The following is a 24,602-nucleotide window of genomic DNA, read 5'->3' as shown; positions in this document are numbered from 1 at the left end:
CCCAACTCAAACTTCATTAAGGGAGTGTAACGAGAGGGAGTTTACTGGTTTATGCAACTAAACATTGATGGGTGGATTATAGATCCAACATGGGTGCTATCGATACAATGGCCTCCGGACCTGTTCTCTCTTCATCTCAGATATACTCCCCTCTGGATGATCTTTCATCTCAGGCAGGATCTCCCATCACTGGGGGCCACGACGACCCTAAGTTCCCACCATCACAACCCCTACCAACCAAACCAAGGTGCTATGGCCCCCAGCAATTTCTGAATGGAGTAGCACCAGCCTGGTTGAACCAGGTTCTTATCCCCGAGCCATGCACTGAGGTCAGGGGTTCGGATGCTCTGATCAGTCAGGTCTGGGTTACATGCCACACGGGAATCTGAGGTGAGTCCACCTCACCTGAATCTATACGGACCATGATTAGAGGACATGAGACGCTGCTTCTTGCTGAATGCGGACTGACTGTTGGGCAGGATAACACAGAAGATGCCTCCCTCAGGAGCATGGAGGGAAGGAGGTTGGAGCTGGAAAGCAGGTCTTGTCATAAACCATAAGCTTAAACAGCAGCACCATGGCTGTAAGTGCACTTACAACAGGCATTATTGGAAGAACCTTGGAATATGCTTTCCAAGCCTCCAGAAGTACTCGGAGTTTAAAGAATCAAAATATTTTTGTTTTTCCCAATTCGACTAAAATTCTTTGAAAGTACAAAGAACAAAATCTCTTCAAAGATGTGAAGATGTAGAGTGGAAATGAAAGAACAAGCAAAGCACTTCTAACTCACCTAATATTTTCAAATAAAAAAGCTTTCTCCTAGAGAAAACTACACACACACACACACACACACACACACACGTACAAATATCAATTTATCCAACTGCAGCTACTAATAAGAGTACCATGAGACTCTTACATGAGTGGAAATATTCACCTTCACTCTCTGTTAACACTGATAGTATCTCTTAAAATTCAGACATCCCTTTTGATTACAGTAATGTACCTGGCTTTTTCTCTAGAAAGAAAACAAAACAAGGATATTTATTTCTTTAGTATTTCCAAATATACACATCTTTTGAAGTGTATACACATATATCACGACTCCCATAAATTTTTAACATTGGTTAAAAACTCAACCTTCAGTGTAGTGATTAAAGGCATAGGGTCAGAATGAAAAGGACATCTGGGTTTAAAAGAAGGGTTATGTGTTTACTATCTGGGTGCCTTCTGGCAAATGACTTAACCTCTCTCTTTCCTAGTTTCACAGGCTATAAAAATGTAATGCTAATACTTGAATGAGAATTAAATAAAATAATACACATTAAGTAGTAAAGTGTGTGTGTGTGTGTGTGTTTTCAATAAACTATCATCTCCCAAACTGAACATAAATGACTAACAAGCAGAGAGTTGTATAAGTGATGATGGACTCATACAGTAAAAAATTATTCCAACCATCCCAGGCACTGTAGTTCATACCTGTACTCCCAGCAATTTGGGAGGCCTAAGTGGGAGGATCATTTATGGCCAGGAGTTTGAGACCAGCCTGGGCAACATAGTGAGATCCTGTCTCTACAAAAAATAAAATAAAATAAAATAAAATAAGACTTTTTTAAAAAAAGAAAGTCTTAAGCAGAATGCAGTAGACCATAGACCTATACAGGCTGATAGGGAAAGATCATGATAGATATCTGATTGAACAGCAAAAGCGGTGAGCTTGGGTATGATCCTGTTTGAATAAACAATATATATTTATATATAAGAGACTGTACTTATCAGTCTTATAGTACTGATAACTATATATGCATATAACATGTACACATAATAAATATACAAATAAAGATGCACCTACAAGGACTTATACATGAACGGAAATTTTATGCAAAGATACATTAAAAACCACCTTTGGGAGGTGTATTAGCTGCCTGGAATTCTATTTCAAATTTTTTTTTTTTTTTTTTTTTTTTTGAGACGGAGTCTCGCTCTGTCGCCCGGGCTGGAGTGCAGTGGCCGGATCTCAGCTCACTGCAAGCTCCGCCTCCCGGATTCACGCCACTCTCCTGCCTCAGCCTCCCGAGTAGCTGGGACTACAGGCGCCCACCACTGCGCCCGGCTAATTTTTTCTATTTTTAGTAGAGACGGGGTTTCACCATGTTAGCCAGGATGGTCTCGATCTCCTGACCTTGTGATCCGCCCGCCTCGTCCTCCCAAAGTGCTGGGATTACAGGCGTGAGCCACCGCACCCGGCCTCACATTTTATTCTATGTTTGAAATTCTTACTTTTTTAATTACATGCAAAATATGAATGTTCTCTTTTGTTTTACAACATTGACTTCCCGTGACCTTTCCCAATTTATCTGCTGTTGTTTATCCTATCAGTGAAAACCCTCAGCAGAATTTCCATTCCTAATAGTGTCCATGTGTGAACGTGTTGGGCTTTTCCAGACCACCATGTTTACATGCATGGGCATTTTGTTGAGAATGATGCTAGCTGATTAAGAGAGTTTGTGAAAAAGTACCCACTGTGATTGAAACACTCATTTAATACATTTTAAGTGCCTGAAACGCTCAGCTTCCTTGATTGGTGTTGATTGTTTGCATTTGATTTATTTCCTCAGTATCAGTGTTCATTAAATTACTTAATGCAATGGCCACCCTGTTGTTGCAACTCTATTTAACACCACGTCTTTGGGAACATTCTAATTCACAGGCTGTTCACTTCAGGAGTCAGGAATGTAGATTGTTACCATCTAACTGTGTATTGCTCTCGCTCATAGAAATTACTTACGAGGAAAATTATCTTTCAAAAGAATCCACAGCAGTCATGTCTGATTTTTTTTTTTTTTAGCTATTTATAGCTTTCAGACTTGGCAGCAGTCTTATTATTTTTGACAATTTATTAAGTACCATGAGCACGTTCGTAATGCGATGTTCAATGCTCACAACAGTATGTTTCATCTTCCACATTTTAAACGTCTACCACCCATGAGGACAGCAAGCATTGTGCCAGCAACATTCCAGCAACCCATAGGCCAGATCCGGCTTTTTTTTTTTTTTTTTTTTTTTTTCCTGTTTTAAATAGGCAGGGCTTCACTGGACATCACAACAGTGCCCAGTCTGAATGGGAATTTTCATATTTCACTTATTTATTTTTATCTGTGGCAGGGGAGTTGGGGTGCTGGGCTTTCTCTTCATTAATTATTCATATCCAAAGACTGTTGAGATTGGATTTTATTTCCAGGAGGGATAAGTTGAGTAGTTATGAAAGATGATTTGTGCGTATTTACATCTATACACCTTATTGTGAATGGGAAGTATTGATCAGAGAAGGTGGTCAGAAGGAGTATCTACGATAACATCAGGGTGAGTCGGTAGAAATACAATGTGTGATGTCACAGAGTACAAAATCAGGGAGAGGTCACTGGGAACTTCATGGTGAGAAAGTAAATTGAAAAAGGGAAAACTGCATAATGTGTGCATATTTCTGACTGAAAATATCGGGTGGATCAAGACAGAGTTGGAGACTGACCAACTGGAATAGAAAAGTCCAAATGAGGCTGAGTCGTAAGTACCTGAGACGTTGGTGTTCCGCAAATGTGAACCCCTTCCCTACAGCAATGGCATTTTCTTTTTTCTTTTTTCTTTTTTTTTTTTTTTTTGAGATGGAGTCTCGCTCTGTCGCCCAGGCTGGAGTGCAGTGGCGCGATCTCGGCTCACTGCAAGCTCCGCCTCCTGGGTTTACGCCATTCTCCTGCCTCAGCCTCCTGAGTAGCTGGGACTACAGGCGCCCGCCACCGCGCCTGGCTAATTTTTTTGTATTTTTAGTAGAGACGGGGTTTCACCGTGGTCTCGATCTCCTGACCTTGTGATCCGCCCGCCTCGGCCTCCCAAAGTGCTGGGATTACAGGCGTGAGCCACCACGCCCGGCTGCATTTTCTTTTAGGAAAAAGAAAATCATAGCAAATGAAGTCAGTGGTAATTGTGGGCAGCTGCAAGTGGTCAAGCAAGGTTTATATTGGAAAAGGGCCTGGGGTGAATTCTCAGTAGGGGTTTGTACTTGCAGACCAAAGTACAAGATGATGAAGAGTTTGAAAATTGTGCCAAAGAGTGAGTTTGTGCCTTCATGCCTGAGTGAGGGCCTGGGGTACCCTCAAGCAAGGAGGGGAGGAAGGTTCACTCCCTCACCAGACATGAATTCATCTGGAGCTTAGATGGTTCTTCCTATGCCCACTACACACCATCCAGAGGTGAGAGCTAATAGTTATTCTAAGATAAGCTGAAGAACTACCTCAATAACGTCAGAGACAATTAGTCCCCACATAGGACACTGTGTTAGGCCATTCTTGCACTGCTATAAGGAAATACCTGAGACTGGGCAATTCATGAAGAAAAGATGTTTAGTTAACTCAAGGTTCTGCAGGCTGTAGAGGAAGCATAGCACTGTCATCTGTTTGGCTTCTGGGAAAGCCTCAAGGAATTTTCACTCATGGTGGAAGGTGAAGTGGGAGATGGCATCTCACATGGCAGTGATGGAGCACGGAGGAGAGCAAGACACTTTTAAATGTCCAGATGTCACGAGAACTCACTCACTGTCGTGAAGACAGCACCAACCCTTGAGAGATTTGAGAGATCCGTTCCTGTGACCGAAACACCTCCCACCATCGGGGATTACAATTCCACATGAGATTTGGGTGGGGACAACTGTCCAGACTATGAGAGACACTCATGTGCTTATTTTTATGATGTCAATAAAGTTTGTTGTATCAATTCACAAAAAGAAAATGTTTTAAGAGTCGGGTGGAGGCCGGGCGTGGCGGCTCACGCCTGTAATCCCAGCACTTTGGGAGGTCAAGGTGGGTAAACACAAGGTCAGGAGTTCGAGACCAGCCTGGCCAACATAGTGAAATCCCCGTCTCTACTGAAAATACAAAAATTAGCCAGACGTGGTGGTGGGCGCCTGTAGTCCCAACTACTCAGGAGGCTGAGGCAGGAGAACTGCTTGAACCCGGGAGGCGGAGGTTGCAGTGAGCCGAGATCACGTCACTGCACTCCAGCCTGGGTGAAAGAGCAAGACTCTATCTCAAAAAAAAAAAAAAGAGTCAGGTGGAGAAAAGTAAGTTATTATTAACAGGTGGGACTCCATTAACAATTCTGCCATGAGTGCCATGAGATGGGTATTCATGATACATTTTTCACTCATATCAGAAGTATTCACTGAGCACACACTGTCCCTCAGACACTGTGGTCCCTTTGGACATGGTGGGGCCCAAGAATAACCCCAACACGGACTGTAAGAAGTATCCCAAGTCTACAAGGGGAGATTAAAGATGAACATCAAAGCAAAACACAAGATGACCATTACTTAGTGACCTAGGGGGTATTCATTCACTCATACCATTATTTATTCCAATCAATGAATAAGCGGCATGATGGCTGACAGTGTATGCTGTGGGTATGGAGTGGGCTTTAGGGTAAGCTTTATATTAGAGGTTCTTACCTTTGATTTGATTTCGTGTTAAAATCACTTAACTAAGGAGCTTGTAAAAAATAAATTAATGGGTACAAAAAATAGTGAGAAAGAATGAATAAGACCTACTACTTTACAGCATGATAGGGTGACTGTAGTCAAAAATAAGTTAACTGTACATTTTCAATAACTAAAATAATATAATTGGATTGTTTATAAAACAAAGAATAAATGCCTGAGGGGACAGAGACCCCATTCTCCGTGATAATATTATTTCACGTTGTACGTCTGGATCAAAACATCTCGTATACCCTATAAACATAGACACCTGCTATGCACCCACAAAAATTAAACACTAAAAACATTTTTAAAAAATCAGTCAGAAAAATGTAACAAGAGCAAGACATTGCAAACAATAAAAACCAGAGAATAAAAAAGCACAAAGCCACTGGGATTCTCATTTGTTTGGTGTGGAGTGAGGCCAAATGTTGATAGTTTTTAACGCATTCCCAACTGATTCAAATTGGAAGCCAGGGTTGAGAACCACTAATACATACTTAATGACAATTTATCTGGGTCATGAAAGCTACGGATAGGGTTTGGACACATGGAAAAATCACAACGAAGTACCATCAAATCTGTTATTTCGTCTTCTGACAATTTCCACCATGCCAGGAGGGATCCTACAAGGTGAGTCACTATTTAAATTCTCCAGTGTCAGAAATAAAGGGAATTAACACGTATTAAGACGTGCTGCTGGGCGCCTATAATGTGATAGAGGTTCCTGGATTAAGGGCAAACCTGAAGAGGGAGTTTCAAAAGGACAAATTTAGTTTCTAAGAAAGTTAAAAACCTTCATTATAGGATCCCTGGCCTTACTGTCACTCCACTGTGAATGCAGACCTAATGCCATCACTGTAATAGCAATATTTTTATGTCGTCTAAGTGGCAGACATTTTTTTTTGAGACAGAGTCTCACTCTGTCACCCAGGCTGGAGTACAGTGGTGCGATTTCGGCTTACTACAACCTCCGCCTCCTAGGTTCAAGCGATTCTCCTGCCTCAGCCTCCCGAGTATCTGGGACTACAGGCACGTGTCACCACGCCCAGCTAATTTTGGTATTTTTAGTAGAGGCAGGGTTTCACATGTTGGCCAGGATGGTCTCCGTCTCTTGCCCTCCTGACCCGCCCACCTCGGCCTCTCAAAGTGCTGGGATTACAGGCATGTGCCGCTGCGCCCAGCCATTAGGCAGGTCTGTCTTTTCTTTTCCTTCTTTCTTTTTTATTTTTTGATGGAGTCTTGCTCTGTCACCCAGGCTGGAGTGCAGTGGTGTGATCTTGGCTCACTGCAACTTCCATCTCCCTGGTTCAAGCAATTCTCTGCCTCAGCCTCCCGAGTAGCTGGGACTACAGGTGCTCACCACCAAGCCCCACTAATTTTTGTATTTTTAATAGAGACATGGTTTCACCATCTTGGCAAGGCTGGTCTTGAACTCCTGACCTCATAATCCACCTGCGCTGGCCTCCCAATAAGGCAGTTCTTTCTTTTTTTTTTTTTTTTTTTACCACAGCACTGAGTTTTATTAGGGATTTCATTAAGATTAAATTTCTAGGAATAAGGGAGTCCTAGTTAAGAGGACACAAAAGCCCACGAAGCCTCCTCAGATCTCATAGTGAACCACTGGCTCAGGTTCTTTGGAGGGATCACCGCCTCGTTCCAGGTACAGATTATTGTAAGGATACTGCTTTGGTCCCACAGGCTGGTAGGAAGGGTACACGTCCCCCACCCAGAACATGAATGTCATGAAAGCCAGGAAACCGAAGAGGTGCATACACATGACATTCCAAGAAACAGGTGTGGGGGACGTATCCACACGGTTCCTGGTGTACATGTCTACGTGCCAGTGCATCGGTTCACCCCAGTTCAACCTCAGGTCCGGCTGGTCCCAGTTATACCATGGATCCCTCTCATGCTGTGAACGGTCAGGGAGCTTCGGGTAGTCGCCATACCCCATGCCCTCATCCGGGTAAGGCTCGTAGTCTTCCACACGCATATTATACTTCTTGGCGGCGGCGGCCCGTTCTTCTGGGGTCCTAGGATAGGGCCCTGGCAACATGTCCTTGGGCATGCGGGAGGCTGTCCGTGCGCCCAGCGGCACCACGTTCCGGGATGCCCTTTGCAGCCACTGAACTCCCAGGACCCCGGCCCTGGCCACCGCCATCTTCACCTTCTTCACGTTTCCCTTCTGCCGGCAGTTCTTTCTTTTTCTGGTTTTTGAACTGATGAAAGTAGGGCTCAGTTACTAGTTAGGTAAACTGAGGCACGTCGGCTTACCTCTCTGAGCCCCACTGTAATAGCCATTCATCTTTATAGGGTCAGGTCTGGCCATGTAAGGATGAAACTTGCCCAAGCACTGCCTCTCAAACTTCTTCCATGGGGAAAAGTAGGACTTACTTCCACCTTCTAACATTGTAATTTCATACATTTCACATTCCAGAACAGTACCCTTCTGCTTCAGCAAGATAACAAAGATGAAATACTTAACAAAATTTATAGGAAGATGTGTTTATAATAAAAGCACCCTTGCCAGTAAGATTTTAGGGACTGCCGGAAAGATTTTATTAAGTGCCATGATTTTGGTTCAGGCAGAACAAAAGCAAACCCAAAGACTTCCTTGGACACTCTATTTTGTTGAAGAATTATCTGGATTACTCATTTATAATGCTTGGGTCCCCTGAGTTTGTTTAGAGATGAAATAGAATATGTGACCCACAATGGGGCCAAAATGACCTGAGTTGTAATCTCCCTCGTGCAATGTACCACAGTGTGATCTTCGACATATGACTTGAATACTCTGAGCCTCTATTTCCTCACTTATACTACGGGAACAAAATATCCAATGGGTAAAGATGCTCTTATGGATACATTTTTAAAATCTGTGGACATAACACACAAAAAGCATCTGGCAAAAATACGTCATAAAAAAGCCAGACACGGTGGCTTCACACCTGTAATCCCAGCACTTTGGGAGGCTGAGGTGGGTGGATCATCTAAGGTCAGGAGTTTGAGACCAGCCTGGACAACATGGTGAAACCACACCTCTACTAAAAATACAAAAATAAACAAACAAATTAGCTGGGCATGGTGTCATGTGCCTGTAATTCCAGCTACTTGGGTGACTGAGGCAGGGGAGTCACTTGAACCCAGGAGACAGAGGTTCAGTGAGCCGAGATGGCGCCACTACACTCCAGCCTGAAGGACAGCGTGAGACTCTGCCTCCAAAAAACAAACAGCATAATAAACGCAAATATTTACTGGGTATTTTCTGTATTTCAGGCACTCTGCTAAGCTCTTACAGCTCATCATTGTAGTTGATTTCCACAGATTATGAGTTAGGTACTATTAGTCCTGTTTCACAAATGTGACCGGGACAAAGTGAGGTACAGTAATTTTCCCAAAGTCAAGGTGGTGGTGCTAGGATTTGAATTCAGTCAGGGCTGACTCCAGAGCTTGCTTTTTTAACAACAAAGGCATACTGAGCTCAGTAGAAGTCAGATGTTGTTCTTCTTTATTAGAAAAATAAATAACGGAACATGGTTTGTTTTTAAGCAACAGAATAAACCATGCCTATGTAGAAACTCTGGTCCAGCAAATAGCCTCCTATTTCCTATAGATTTCTGTCAGTGTCATTCTTTTTTACTTTATTTTTTGAATTTATTTTTATTTCCTTAGATTATTGGGGAACAGGTGGTGTCTGGTTACACGAGTAAATTCTTTAATGGTGATTCGTGAGATTTTGGTGTGCCCATCATGTGAGCAGTATACACTGCACCCGATCTATAATCTTTTATCCCTCACCCCTTTCTCAACCTTTCCCCTTGGGTCCCCAGAGTCCACTGTACCATTCTTGTGCCTTTGCATCCTCGTAGCTTAGCTCCCACTATGCATGAGGACATACCATGTTTGGTTTTCCATTCCTGAGTTACTTCACTTAGAGTAATAGTCTCCAATCCCATCCAGATCACTGTGAATGCCATTAATACATTCGTTTTTATGGCTCAGTAGCATTCCATCGTACACATATACCACGGTTTCTTTATCCACTCAGTTGACGGGCATTCGGGCTGGTTCTATATTTTTGCAATTGCAAATTGCGCTGCTATAAACCAGCATGTGCAAGTGTCTTTTTTGTATAATGACCTCTTTTCCTCTGGGTGGATGTGTGGCATGGCACACAGACAGACAGACAGACAGCTGGGGCTGCTGGAAAGGGAGGGAATCCTTTCTGCTTGGACTTTTTATGGTGCTGAATAGACAGAAAGTAAGGGTTGCCCCATGTGATTCATTGTGTGTGGTGGAGGGGAGCTGGGTCCTTCTGAGATGTGAATGACCACATGGAAGAAGGTTGAAAATGAAGCCAGGTGGACAGGTCAGCAGAGCCCTGCACTCTTAGAATGCAAGAAGAGTCAACAAGGATTTCAGGCCAATAATTGAGGCAAAAAGGACAGGTGAGGTCTTAGTGGACTCCGTAGAGAGCAAATTATATTCCATATCCTGCAAACTGAATTTACCAATGTCCCTGCCAATCTTTAAATCCCTCTCTTTTTACCTTTATTTTGAAATAATTACAGGCTCACAGGAATTGGCAAAAGTAGTACAGAGTCCTCCTATGCACAATTTACCCAGTTTCCCCCAATGGAAACATTTTCCATACCTGTAACAAAATATCCAAACAAGGAAACTGATACTAGTGCAATCTACAGACCTTGTTCACATTTCACTGCATGTGTGCCTCTGTGTGTGTGTGTGTGTCTGTGTGTAGTTCATGTGTATGTGTGGTTCACGTGTATATACAGATTCATGTAACCTCAACCAAAATCAAGATCACTATCAAAAGGCCCCTCTGTTGTACTTATTTCCAACCTCGTTTTCTTTCAACAATTTCTACTTAAGTTTACAATGCCACCATTACTGAGTCACCCAGATAAAACCCTGAGACTCGTTATTCTCCAGAACATTAAGACACAGAAAGTACCAACCCCACACATCCAACCCATTTCTCTGGTCCTATTCCTGAAGCCTTCATTCAGACTTCTACTGTCTCTGATCCATTCTCTCAAAACTATTTCTGAATGCTGCTGGTTAAGAGACACCACTATGCTAAGTCACAGGGGGGATAAATGATGATGATCCAATAAAAATAACCCTTACCCTCATGGGACCTACAGTTTTGGAAGGAAGATAATAATCAAAGAATCACATAAACATATGTAAATTTACAACCGAACTAAACGCCAAAAAGGAGAGATACTTCCTTTTGGACAGGTAACAGAGGGGAAATTTAGCTTCCGTAGAGAAGTGACACTGGGCAGGAATTTGGAGAATAAATAATAATTAACCAGGTTAAATAAGTGTGTGGTGAAGGGCAATGAGACTTAGTGGCCACTGTGATGGTAGAAAGAGGTGGGGCCTTTAAGAGGTGATTGGTTCCAAATGTCCATCAGTGACAGACTGGATTAAGAAAATGTGGCACATATACACCATGGAATACTATGCAGCAATAAAAAAGGATGAGTTTGTGTCCTTTGTAGGGACATGGATGCAGCTGGAAACCATCATTCTCAGCAGACTATCGCAAGAACAGAAAACCAAACACCACATGTTCTCACTCATAGGTGGGAACTGAACAATGAGATCACTTGGACTCGGGAAGGGGAACATCACACACCGGGGCCTATCACAGGGAGCGGGGAGGGGGGAGGGATTGCATTGGGAGTTATACCTGATGTAAATGACGAGTTGATGGGTGCTGACGAGTTGATGGGTGCAGCACACCAACATGGCACAAGTATACATATGTAACAAACCTGCACGTTATGCACATGTACCCTAGAACTTAAAGTATAATAAAAATAAATAAATAAATAAATAAATAAATAAAAAGAGGTGATTGGTTCATACAGGCTCCTCCCCTCACGAGTGGGACGAATGCTCTTATAAAAGAGGCTTTATAGTATTTGGCCAGCCTGCCCTTCTGCCATGTGAGCACACGGCATTTCTCCCCTCCAGAGGATGCAGCTCTCAGCAGACACAGAACCTTCCATTGCCTCGATTTTGGACTTCCCAGCTTCTGAAGCTGTGATAAAATAGATTTCTGTTCTTTATCAGTTACTCAGTCTCAGGTGTTCTATTATGGGAGCACAAAACAGACTAAGACGGGGGAATAAAATGGTTTAGGAAAGCTCAAGAGAGAGTGAACTGCATTTAGTGACAGAGAACATGGGGGACGGATGGAAAAAAAATAAAGGTGGGCTGGGCGTGGTGGCTCATGTCGGTAATCCCAGCACTTTGGGAGGCTGAGGCAGGAGGATCGCTTAAGGCCAGGAGATGGAGGCTGCAGTGAGCTATGAGTGCTCCACTGTGCTCCAGGCTGGGTGGCACAGTGAGACACCATTTCTTTAATTAAAAAATCAAGGCGATTGGTGTGGTGTGGAGAGTTAGTGAACAATGCAGAGGTTGAGGACGTCTAAATCTCGCAGGGCCTTGCCTCCAACCATACAAAGGATTTTTGTCTCCTTCCAGAGAGCAATGTGAACTCCCTATCCCTGAAGGGCTGCCTGTGGGGTAATATGATCAAGCTGCTTGGGTTGCAGTGGGGAGGTGGGGCCGAGTGGGGTACAGAGGTTCCTCAGGTCCCCACTGCAACCATCCAGGAGAGATGGTAGTTTGGATCAGGTTGGTGCTAGCCACAGAGATGCGAGGAATCGACAGAAAGCTCACACCGCTATCATGTCCTCATGCATCTTCCCTCCAGTTTGGGGCTTCTCTAATTCAGCCTCTCAAGTACAGCTAAAGGGGCCTCCCTGAAATGCCACTGATGGCAAGTGAATTCAGAATAAATTCCAAACCCAATCACAACCCATAACCCGCTTTGTGATCGGGCTCATACCCACCTTCCAGTCTCATCTCTCTCAATCTCACCCAGCGGCTGCCCCTGCCTCAGCAAACTACAAGAATTTCCCTGTTAGATCTGTATCGGGGCCCACACAGTGCTGAGCAGACGATGTCGAATTCAATGGGAATGGCGCTCCATGGGTTTACACAGCATGGCTACCCTGGCCGTACTGAGAGTTCCCAGACCCTGATTCCCTGACACCAGCACTGACGCTGTCCACACCTCACACAAGAGCCCGGAGGTGTGGATGCTAGATGTGCAGAAGGTGAGTCTACTAAACAGACCTGCAAACACATAGCAGCTTCACCAGCAGTTCACATCACCAGTCCAGGTGGAAGCAAATCTGAACAAGACCTCGAGGTCACTGTATTAACGAGCTGTTTTGGAAAAGCATTAAGAGAAACACAGAGACAAGCAGGTACAGGGCAGCGCACAGACCTTAAGTAGGTTTGAACCTAAGGACTCCGATCTTCCTCCTCTGTTCCTAGTTTCTAAAGCTCACATTATAGAAATGCTTTTCCAGACACCTGTAACAAGAAAGTCAATCTCCGAGGCAAGCTAGAGATGCTTTTAAAGTGGCTATTTAAGGGGAAGGGTGGGGCAGAAACAATCACACACCACAGAATTTCATGAAGATGAAATCCAGTTGTAAAATCACCAGGATCCCCAAAGGGCTGTCGTGTTAGGAAAAATAAAAAAATGCTAAAACATTCTACTCTCATTTGCTTCCAGTATTCAAAAGAACACATATTTCATAATCCAGGGAAGCCCTCCATTCTTTGAGAATTAGCTGCAGTTTTCCAGCCCTAATTCCATAAATAGCCTTTAACATTCTGCTCAGTGACGCTGGTGCAGAGATGAGGTCCCTCCTGGCGTGACATTCCGTCCAGCCGGTACTCACACCACATTCTCCTCTCCTCAGGAAGCAAACCACTTCTCTGCTGTTTCCCCACTGTGTCCAATTATGCTGCTGCCCTTGCAAAATGAGCACTTAGGCATTCAATACATTTTTAAGGAAATGGATCAGCATGATTATTCTGGGAAACACAAAGCTCACGGAGGAATAGGGCAAATTATGAATTTCAGGAAATATTGGTCTTTGTGTATTAATCACACTAATAATATTGCAAACGAGGGAAGTACAAATCCACCTCCCTCCCGTGCATAATTTGCTTTGTTTGATCCCTTTGAAGTAAGTGTACAGAGTATTGTTTTGATGTATTTATTTCCCTCCCTTGTTGTTTTCAATTATTGCTGCATTTTTAAAATATCAGGACAAAAAAAAAAACTGGAAAGCTACAGAATTTTTCCAATTAGTCATAAAAGCCATAGAAAATATTGTGCCGGAAAATAAAAGGCCATCAGAGAATGGCACATAAACAGCATACACAACACCACTCGCTCCTTCCAAGTCCAGGGCAGACATGCTTAATCAATTCTAGAATTCTGGCTCACAGAGATTGTAAGTGGCCTCAGCCTCCTTTCTCCACATAGCTCTCACCCACCATTCAGAAGTGGCCATCACTGCAGCCTAGGCAACTACATTCTGGACAGGCCGAGTGTCCTTGCCAAGGACACATGGTAAGTTAGTGTTAATGCCAAGATGAGAAGCCAAATCTTACTCCCCATCTGGTGTTCCTCAATTATATCTCCAAGAGGCTCCCTATCCTTATCTTTATATAGCACCTGGGTAGGATTCCTTCCATGTTTATGGGATTCTTTGGGCAACATTTAAGAAAATGAGAAGAGCTAAAGAGAGTCTCCTCACTGAATTTAAACATGGAAACCTCCACTTATAACCTTCATCTTTCAACATATCCCGTAGACCTGCACTAAATCCGGTACCTCTTGGCTCATAAGGAAAACACACACACACACACACACACACACACACACACACACACACACACCCCTCTATCTCTAAAACAGCCCCAACTTCTTTTTTCCTTGGCTGTACCCTTCTCAACATTCAGATTTCAGCTTAATGATCATTCTTCCATAAAATCTGTCCTGGTCAACTTATTCAAATAGACCCTCCTCTAATTAATTTCTATCTCGATAGTCTATTTCATACCTAACATGTACCACAAGTGGTCACTGATGTCACAGTTTACTGGTTCACTATTTCTCCTCCCAAACTGCAAGCCCCTATAAAGTCTACCAATATTTGACACTGTCTGCAAAAAGGCTGACACACAATACAGTCAGTGAGTGAATCATCCATACCACAGTGTTTATGTATATGTTGCCTTAGCATTTTTATTCCATCTCTTTGTACTATGCACATCCGTATCTAAAAATGTCCTTGGACTTCATCTCCCAGAAGGTCACAGCCCAGGTGTTCAGTTCTTTCCTTAAGCTATCCGCATAAGGTATTTGCTCAATCAGGCAAATGAAGGTCCCCTTGAATAGTTACGCGTGAAGAAATTAAGCTTTCAACCTCACTCCATCATCAGACCTCTTTATACTTCTGCTTACTCCTTCACCCAGCTGATCCTAGTCCACATTGTTGACCCACGGAATTGTGAGCTGAATAAATGGTGGTTTTAAGCCTCTAGGCTTTGGGGTGGTTTGATACAGCAGACACTGACTAATACACTACCAGGTTAAGAGCAAAGGTTCTAGAATGGGGTGTTTTGAGCTTCCATTCTGAGCACTTCACAGAATAATAGAGTGATCAGAGGCATATTAGTTAAAGTCCCGATTCTCTCATGTGTGAAATGGAGATAATAAATATTTCTCCTTATAATTATAACAACGTTGTTATAATTATTAACTGAGTTAATACATATGAAGTACTTGGTACATAGTAAGTGTCCAATAGAGATTAGTGATTATTGCTATTTTAAAAAATTAAAAGATCCACTCATTCCAATCACTAATTTCTTAACTTTATCTCTTCTATGCTTCTAGCATCTTGTTTTTGCAAAGGGAAAAGCTATTTGCTCTCTGCCATAAAGTCTTTTAAGAAGAAGATGGAGTAAAAATATATTTATTATTATCTACAATTTTCTATTATTATTTCCATCATGTAAGTGTAGTCTTGACTTAAAAGGAGATCCATAGTCAAGTACACACTAGATAACAGGCAATTTTTTGTTGTACTGAATGCACAAAAGGAGAATCATACCTTTTCTTTTCCTTTCAAATAAGGGATCAGGATCACTTTCGCAAGAACAAATAATATTCTAAGACATGCGATACGCTACATGCCACATTCTATCAAAAGAAAAGTCCTCACTCTTAATTTTAAAGACCATCGAGTCTAAAATATATGTATTCTACATTTAAAACTATTCATTTTCCAACAGTGGAAAGGATGTTTTCCATCAGCAGAAATATAACAAGCAAAGAAAATCTTACTTTTTTTTCTTTTAAGGCTTGAAAATCTGGAAGGAAACCAATATTTACATTTGGCTTTTTATTCTGCATTAAATTTATATGCATACTAAATTTCTTCTGGTTCCTCTTCAGTCAGTACTATTAGCTCATACTCTATTTTTCAACATGCATAAAAAGCTAAAGCACTTTATCTCTTTTTATGAGTAGCTCAAAAAAGCAAAATCCATTATTGTGATTATTGTGTTTACATCACTTAATGCTCACAAACGTCAGTGTGAGCTTTGCCCATTCTTGACTCAAACACACAGAACAAAAGGTAGAGTGGAAACTGTAAGACAAAAGATAGGGGAAAAACAAGATCCACAAGAGTCCTTGAGAGCCTAGTGCCAGGAAAGATCTAGTTTCTGCATCATGTGCAGAGGAAGTGGTTTAGAATCGCAGGAGAACGATGAGACTGTCCAAAGTACAGTGTTTTCCTTGGGGAAAGAGGTTTGCTTTTGAGTTTTGCTCTCTTTTTTAATAGCTAGAGCAATCCTGTGAGCTTTACAAATGACCTTTCAGACTACAGAATGACACTATAGTCTCGGGGGGTAAAAGGTAAGGAGATGTCATTTATCTTAACTACGTCTCAGAGGATGACACTTCTGCACAACATGGTCTCTCAATAAGATGGGCCAAGGAAGGGTCTATTCTGCGTGTCTCATCCACCCACTGTCCTCCAACAACTGTGGGGCAGAGCAGGGGATTTGTGCATTATTTAAAATAAACCCCAATCACTCTTTTCCTTCACCTCTACTTTTTCTGTTTCTAATTATTTTTAATTGACAAATAGAATTATATATGTATTTATCAGGTACCACACGACAATTTGAAACATGTATACATGTGGAATGGCTAAATCGAGCTAATGTATGCATTATTTCGCATCCTTGTGTTGTGTGTGAGAACATTTAAAATCTACTCAGTGATTTTCAAGAGCACCATACATTGTTACTAACTATGATTTCTCCATATTGTACAATAGATCTCTTGAACTTACTCCTCCTGCCTACCTGAAATTTTGTACCTGACCAACATCTCTCCCCCGCCAGCCACCAGGCCTTGGTAACCACCATTTTTTTCTGTTTCTTTGAGTCTGACTCTGTTAGATTCCATATATAAGTGAGATCACGCAGCATTTGTCTTTCTCTGTCTGGCTTAGTTCAGTTAGCATAATGTCCTCCAGGTTCATCCATGTTGTTGCAAATGGCAGAATTTCCTTCTTTTTTGAAGGCTGAATTGTATTTCCTGGCATGTATATGTATGTGTGTAATTTTCTTTATCCATTCATCTGTTCACGGACACTTAGGTTTTTTCCATATCCTGGCTATTTTGTTTATTTTACTGTTTATTTTTGAGATGGAGTCTCATTCTGTCACCCACGCTGGAGGGCAGTGGCATGATCTCAGCTCACTGCCACCTCTGCCTCCTGGGTTGAAGCAATTCTCCTACCTCAGCACCCCTCCCCTGGCCCCGAGTAGCTGGGAATACAGGCGCGTATCACCACGCCTGCATATGTTTTGTATTTTTAGCAGAGACGGGGTTTCACCATGTTGGCCAGGCTGGTCTGGAACTCCTGACCTCAAGTGATCCACTCGCCTCAGCTTCCCAAAGTGCTGGGATTACAGGTGTGAGCCACCATGCCTGGCCATATCCTGGCTAGTCTGAGTACTGCTGCAATAAACACAGGAGTGCAGACATTTCTTCAATATATTGATTTCATTTTCTTTGGATGTATAATCCAGCAGTGAGGTTACTGAATCATATGGTAGTTCTATTTTTAATTTTTTGAGGAACCTCCATACTGTTTACCTCTCCTTTTGTTAAAATAAGAAGTCCAAACGATTCGTGTGTACGTGAGAGAAATAATTCAGTTAAGGATTTCTATAGTTAGTAACCACATAATCATTTTTTATTGCAAAATAGAAGGTTGGAGTTTGGCCCTGTAGAGCTACTTCAGCTATTCTTGAGGAACTCAGGAAGCTTCAATATTCCTGTTCCATTGTCCAATGTGGCTTCCGGACTCATGGTCACAGATGGTGCCCAACTTTCTGACCAGCATACTTCTTCCAGGCAAGAGGAAGCCTGAAAGGAGAAGGGCATGTGTCTGGGAGATATGTACAAGCTGACTTCTATCCGTACCCTGGAGACTTACACTTCTGTATCACAGGCTCCACAGCCACTCCCAAATGCAAAAAAAAACTCTGGGAAATCAAGGTTTGCTACCATTGTTTGATTTTGCTCTAGATGGACACATTGTCATACCTAACAAACATAGCACATTGGAGAATGGTCACAAGAGAAAATACGCATTCTCAAAATGTGGTTCCAAGGCCTGTAGCACTGGCAACACATGAGAACTTTAAAAAAAATTCAAATTCTCAGGCTCCATTTAAAAATCACTGAATCAAATGCTCTGAGGGTGCGTTTTAAGAGGGCCTCCAGGGAATTCTGGTTCACGCTCAACTTTGAGGAGGACCAGGGTAGACAACTAACACTGTCTGCAACAAAAATATATATGAGGCAGTAATAATAATAATACTTATTTATTTATTTATTTATTTTTGAGACAGAGTCTTGCTCTGTCGCCTACGCTGGAGTTCAGTGGCACAATCTCGGCTCACTGCAACCTCTGCCTCCCAGGTTTAAGCGATTCTCCTGCCTCAGCCTCCCAAGTAGCTGGGATTACAGGCACCTCCACCACCACGCCTAGTAATTTTTTTGTTTGTTTTTTGTATTTTTATTAGAGTCCAGATTTCACCATGTTGGCCAGGCTGGTCGCGAATTCCTGACCTCAGGTGACCCGCCCATCTTGGCCTCCCAAAGTGCTAGGATTACAGGTGTGAGCCACTGCGCCAGGCCCGAGAAACACTAATTTACACAAAGAACTCTGTGATCTTCGGAAATGAAATGCAGGAACGACCATCATTTTTAATACCCTTAGAATTGTAACAATCCCGTGATTTTAAGAATTCTAGAAAAAGATTGCCTTAAGGTTTCAAATGGTTAATTCCTCCATTAACTATCAAAAAGCATGGCCTAAGTGTTTCTGTAAAGTCTACAAAGCCTTTTGCATTAAATCACAAGAACAACTTTTGTAAAGATGTTGCACACTGCATTCACACTTCAGCAACGCCTCCTAGGCTAGTAGGAACTTTTGCCTTCTGACATGATCCATTTTGTTAAAGCTGGTTATGATTCCCCACATTACTTGAAAACCAATTTCATTCAAGACAAAAGAGTGTGAGCAGGGTATTACATTTTATGCCTAAATTATGCAAATTTGGAGGAGTTATATTGTATTGTGAGCAATTCCCTTTCTTCCAGTTTTCATTGTGGCAGGAGTTAAAGTAAATTTCACTATCCTCATTTGCAAAAGGTGAATACTTTCTATTTTAAAACCCTGGGGGAAAGGATTGACTTTTAATGAGCAGTTATCTAATATAAAAATCTCTTACATATATTACTGACATCATTCCTGAGTATTAAATGTACATTCCAGATAGAGTTGATCTTGATTCAATTAATCCTTGGAGAAAGGGGCTTCATAACCAAGTTCTCTCTGTTCCCAAGGCAAACCGGGAGGATGTGGGCACATTTTTTAGAAGATACGCAAGTTATAGCAATGCTTTGCTGCTGAACATCAAACCCTGCAGCTTTTGATACCAAGCTTTCAGAACAGGGGCACTGTTTTATACATATATATATATAACTCTCCTACTTCAGTTAGCAGTTCAGTTAGCAGGTGTTGGGATTGTAGCTGTTATTCCTTCCATTGTTAAAGATCACCTTCAAACTCTTCCACTGTTCTCTACCTCTCTTGTAGTCCATCATTTCCCAGAAGGAAAGTAGTCTACGGAGAACTGGGGACAGTCCCACATCCCTGGAGTGATTTTTTTTTTTTTTTTTTTTTTGAGATGGAGTTTCACTCTTGTTGCCCAGGCTGGAATGCAATGGCACAATCTTGGATCACTGCAACCCCCATCTCCCAGGTTCAAGCAATTCTCTTCCCTCAGTCTCCCAGAAGCTAGGATTACAGGTACCCACCACCACACTCAGCAATTTTTTTTTTTTTGTATTAAATAGAGACAGGGTTTCCCCATGTTGGTCAGGCTGGTCTTGAACTCCTGACCTCAGGTGATCCACCCACCTCGGCTTCCTAAAATGCTGGAATTACGGGTGTGAGCCACTGTACCTGGCCAAGTATGTGATTCTTAATCTGCTTTTGACCGTCTGATTGTTGCTGCTGTCATCTTCACACACACTCAATTAGATTGATCGCCGCATCTCTTTCTAGAGTAGGTGGTGCACATGAAGCAGAAATAAGCCAACCTAGCAGGTGAATCAGTTCACTTTTTTTAGGGTACAAGCAACGCCAACTGCATTAACTTTAAAAATAGGGCTTTATTGTTCTCACATAATGAATCAAGCATCTTACTACTCAAAGTGTGGTCCATAGACTAGCAACATCAGCATTGCCTAAGACTTTGCTAAAATTGCAAATTCTCACATCCTACCCAAGACCTAGTGAACAAGAGTCTCTGGGACAGGGGCCCAGCAATCCAGGGCTTAACAAAGCCTTCAGGGGATTCTTACGTGCACTAAAGTTAGGGAAGTAGGTGGCTGCCATGTTAGAGCTGACGTATATGTGATCCTCCTGACATTCTCCTCATGATCATGAGGCAGTTGCCGCAGCTCCAGTCATCACTTCTATGCTCCAGGCAAGCAGAAGGAGGAAAGGGAAAAGGTACCTCACTCTTGTCAAACCCTTTTTGTCATGTTTTTGTTTCCAGAAAGTTTCAAGCTTGCATGAAATTTTTTACATTAGTCTTTCAGCCTCCAGAGTGGGAGATAGCAAGGTACAGAAGAAGGTCACAAATAATTTTGATTTAGAAATTAACAGTGTTTGCCACACCTGGGTACCAAGGACCTGTGAAAGTTATTTCATAACATTTTATTTTATAAAAGAAATATCTCTGTAGTCTAAAACATTCATTTCCATTGGACTGAATATTTGGCTAGTTGTTTGGAAAGACATCACGCTGGATAGAAACATGTCTTCAGTCACTCATCTTTCATTGTGTGTCCTTTCATACTTCTTAAATGTGGTATCTTGTGCATGACTTACTTAGTAAAAAGTGACATGAGGAAACATGAAGAAGGACCACTGCTACCCTTATCATAGGGAATAAAGTAAATAAATCAATTCTCATATATTGATTGATACGGTTCAGTTGTGTCCTTACCCAAATCTCATCTTGAATCAAGGGTGGGGCCAAATGAAGGTAACTGAATCACGGGGGCAGTTTCCCCCATACTGTTCTTGTGATAGTGAATAAGTCTCACAGGATCTGATGGCTTTATAGATAGGAGTTCCTCTGCACAAGCTTTCTTTGCCTGCCACCATGTAAGATGTGACTTTGCTCCTCCTTCACCTTCCGCCAGGATTGTGAGGCCTCCCCAGCCATATGGAACTGTGAGTCAGTTAAACCTCTTTCCTTCATAAATTACCCATTTTCAGGTATGTCTTTATCAGCAGTGTTAGAATGGACTAATACGTTAATTTAGCCTAAGATCATATTAACAAATGATAGGAAATGTTTGGGTGACACATTGGAACACTGACTCATATTGAAATTATACAATACAGTCTTTGGAAACGTGTGTGATTTTGTTTTGTTTAACACAGAGCTCTTTTAGTCATGGCTCTCTAAGTGTTATCTGGGCAGCTGAATCGTTAAAACACAAGGCAGATCTCTATTAGGAAAATGAACCCAGAGATTAAGCATATTAAAACAGTAGTTTTTTAATGCTAATACTAGTAGAGGTATTTCATTACCTCACTAGTAATGAAATTCAAATTAAACAGCAGTGATACAGTTTCTACTAGGAAAATATTAAAGTAATTATAAAACCCAAGGCTGGTGAGGATGTAGAGAAACTAGCATTTATATGCACTGCTAGTAGCTATATACATTGGTATGACCCTTTTGAAAAGCAAGTTGGAAACACATGTAAAAGTGCTGGTGCAAAATATATTCGTTTCTCTAATCCTATAATTACACTTCTGGAAGTAAGGCCTAAAGAGATAATTTTAAATATGGAAAAAGTTACCCGTTGGAGCGTTATTTAGAATAAAAAGAGTAAAATTTAATTTCATCTAATATACTGACAATTAAATGTTATATAGCTATACACACCCCCACACACACAAACACACAGAGTGAAGTATCTGATAGTCATTACAAGTTAAGGTTAAGTTATGATTATAGAGACTAGATCACTTGGTTCCTATAGGACAATGTTTCTTTTTTAAAAATGTTAAATGTTCATTATGATCACAGCCACACAAAGAATACAAGTGAGGGTGGAAGAAAGGCCCCACAAATTTAATGCTGATTGTACTGTGATTATTGCTTTTGTTTTCTTCATTATTTTCCACTGGGGCGGGGGCGGGGTTAGTCATAGCATTAGCTTACTTTTTAATGAAAAATACATTTATAGTAAACACATACCACAAACCATTTTGAAGCTCTTAGAAGAAAGAGCTCTATAAACATAGTTTATGGCTACAATAAAACAGGCTTTTCAGAAATTTAACTGTTTTGGTTAATCAAAAGATCTCATTGACTGAGAGATATTGATGATGCAAATTATAAATTATCAAAGACTTATACATCAATATAATCTACAGGACTGAGGGAATCTATGAGAAATGAAAGCTGTTACCAAGTATAATTCCTCCTTTTCTCTTGTTTCAATCCCTCCAGTGTCAGTGGAGTCTTCTAAACCCAATAGGTTGTGTTAACGGAGTCTTAAAGAATAAAGGGGTGGGCCTAATATCTATGGGACAAAAATGAACATGAATTTGCATTAGTCAATTTAGCAATTCAAGAAAGTAAATGTATCTTATGTGTGTGTGTTTGTATGGAGAAATAGAGGATAAATGGATGGATAGATGAATGTATATATACATATACACACACCCACAGACACACACAGATCTATATACACACACACACATATAAATACCTATGTAGAGATAGATGATATAAATGATAAATACCCTTATATACGTACACATAGGAAAATACAGATAAATACATTTATATATTCATATAGAAACAGACAAATGATGGATGAAGACGGAAAGATAAATAATAGATGATGGATGATACACACACAGAGACACCTATTTATTGAATACTTATGTTACATTTGTGCTAAGAGCTTTTCATGTATTATCACAATCAATCCTTCATGAGAATTAGTTTATTTTGATTTTTTGAGATGGAGTTTTGCTCTTGTTGCCCAGTCTGGAGTATGATGGCATGATCTCAGCTCACTGCAACCTCCGCCTTCTGGGTTCAAGTGATTCTCCTGCCTCAGCCTCCCAAGTAGCTGGGATTACCAGCATCCACCACCACACCTGGCTAATTTTTTTTTTGTATTTTTAGTAGAGACAGGTTTTCACCATGTTGGTCAGACTGGTCCTGAACTCCTGACCTCAAGTGATCTGCCCACCTCAGCTTCCCAAAGTGCTGGGATTACAAGCATGAGCCACCACACCCAGCCTATTCTCATTTTACAGAAAAAGCAATTGAGAGGTTAAGTGAATTGCCCGAGTTCACTCCACACAATAATTTCCTTGGAAAAGAACACCACTGGATCACTAGAAAATGAAGCCCAGACTTGATCCAGGTATATTTTATTTTTTTTCCCTTCCATAGCCTAGGCTATGTTGCCCAGGCTGGAGTGCCGTGGCACGACTGTGGTTTACTGCAGCCTTGACCTCCTAGACTTCCCGAGTAGCTGGGCCCTGGTGAACACAGGAAAATTACTAATTTTTTTTTTGTATTTTTGTAGTGATGAAGTCTCCCGATGTTGCCCAGGCTGGTCTTGAGCTCCTAGGCTCAAGCGATCCTCCCACCTGGGCCTCCCAAACTGCTGGGATTACAGTTGTGAACCACTGTACTCTGCCCTCATTTTCTAAAGAAAAAGTAGCAAGGGCTGGTGCTAGACATATAAAAAATCACCAACCACAGATTGTGACCTTTGCTCTCAATTTACACTTGATTTTTTATTGCCCCTCTTAATGACTCAGTATCTCAGGATAAATATGTACCTGTTTCACAGATGTGGCCCCTGAGTCACCTAACAGCCTGGAGTATGCCTAGATTTTGACATATGTGCTACTGACCTTTATGCTTTAATGCTGAAAATCACAGTTAATACCTGATTCATATTTGTATGCGCACTTAAGAAGAAAAACTATAATTAGGACTTTCTCTCTCTTTTTTTTTTTTTTTTCCTGGCTTCAATTGGTTCCATTTGGGACTTAACTAATAAGCTTAATTGAGATTCTGACTTCGGATTTAGCAGATAAAATATCTGAAGGAGGAGACCGGGAGCCAGTGGAAGTTCCCAGGGATATTATTTAATTCCATCCACACAAATTTTCCATGTGGAACAATGATATCCTGCATGTTGTGAACTAGGTGTAGCAAAAGCAGGGCTTTCCTCTTACTAAAAACAAGACAAAAGACTTTACGAAGGCCAGCACAGTGGCTCATGCCTGTAATCTCAGCACTTTGGGAGGCCGAGGTGGGAGGATCACTTGAGGCCAGGAGTTTGAGATCAGCCTGGCAAACAGGGTGAAATCCCGTCTCTACTAAAAATGCAAAAATTAGCCGGGCGTGGTGGTGGGCACCTGTAGTCCCAGCTACTCGGGAGGCTGAGGCAGGAGAATCACTTGAACCCTGGAGGTGGATGTTGCAGTGAGTCGAGATTGTGCCGCTG

General features: G+C 41.7%; 1 protein-coding gene and 1 pseudogene across 1 annotated transcript in view; both read right to left on the bottom strand.

Annotated features, from left to right (window-relative positions):
* Positions 1–24,602, bottom strand: part of RBFOX1 (RNA binding fox-1 homolog 1) — a 2,485,336-nt gene that overhangs the window by 1,472,066 nt on the left and 988,668 nt on the right.
* On the bottom strand, positions 7,008–7,717 carry LOC102139978 (NADH dehydrogenase [ubiquinone] 1 beta subcomplex subunit 8, mitochondrial pseudogene; annotated as a pseudogene).

Source organism: Macaca fascicularis, chromosome 20 (genome assembly GCF_037993035.2).
Source record: "Macaca fascicularis isolate 582-1 chromosome 20, T2T-MFA8v1.1".
Lineage (NCBI taxonomy): Eukaryota > Metazoa > Chordata > Mammalia > Primates > Cercopithecidae > Macaca > Macaca fascicularis.
The sequence above is the reverse complement of the archived record's forward strand: the minus strand, read 5'-3'. Positions and strand labels throughout refer to the sequence as shown.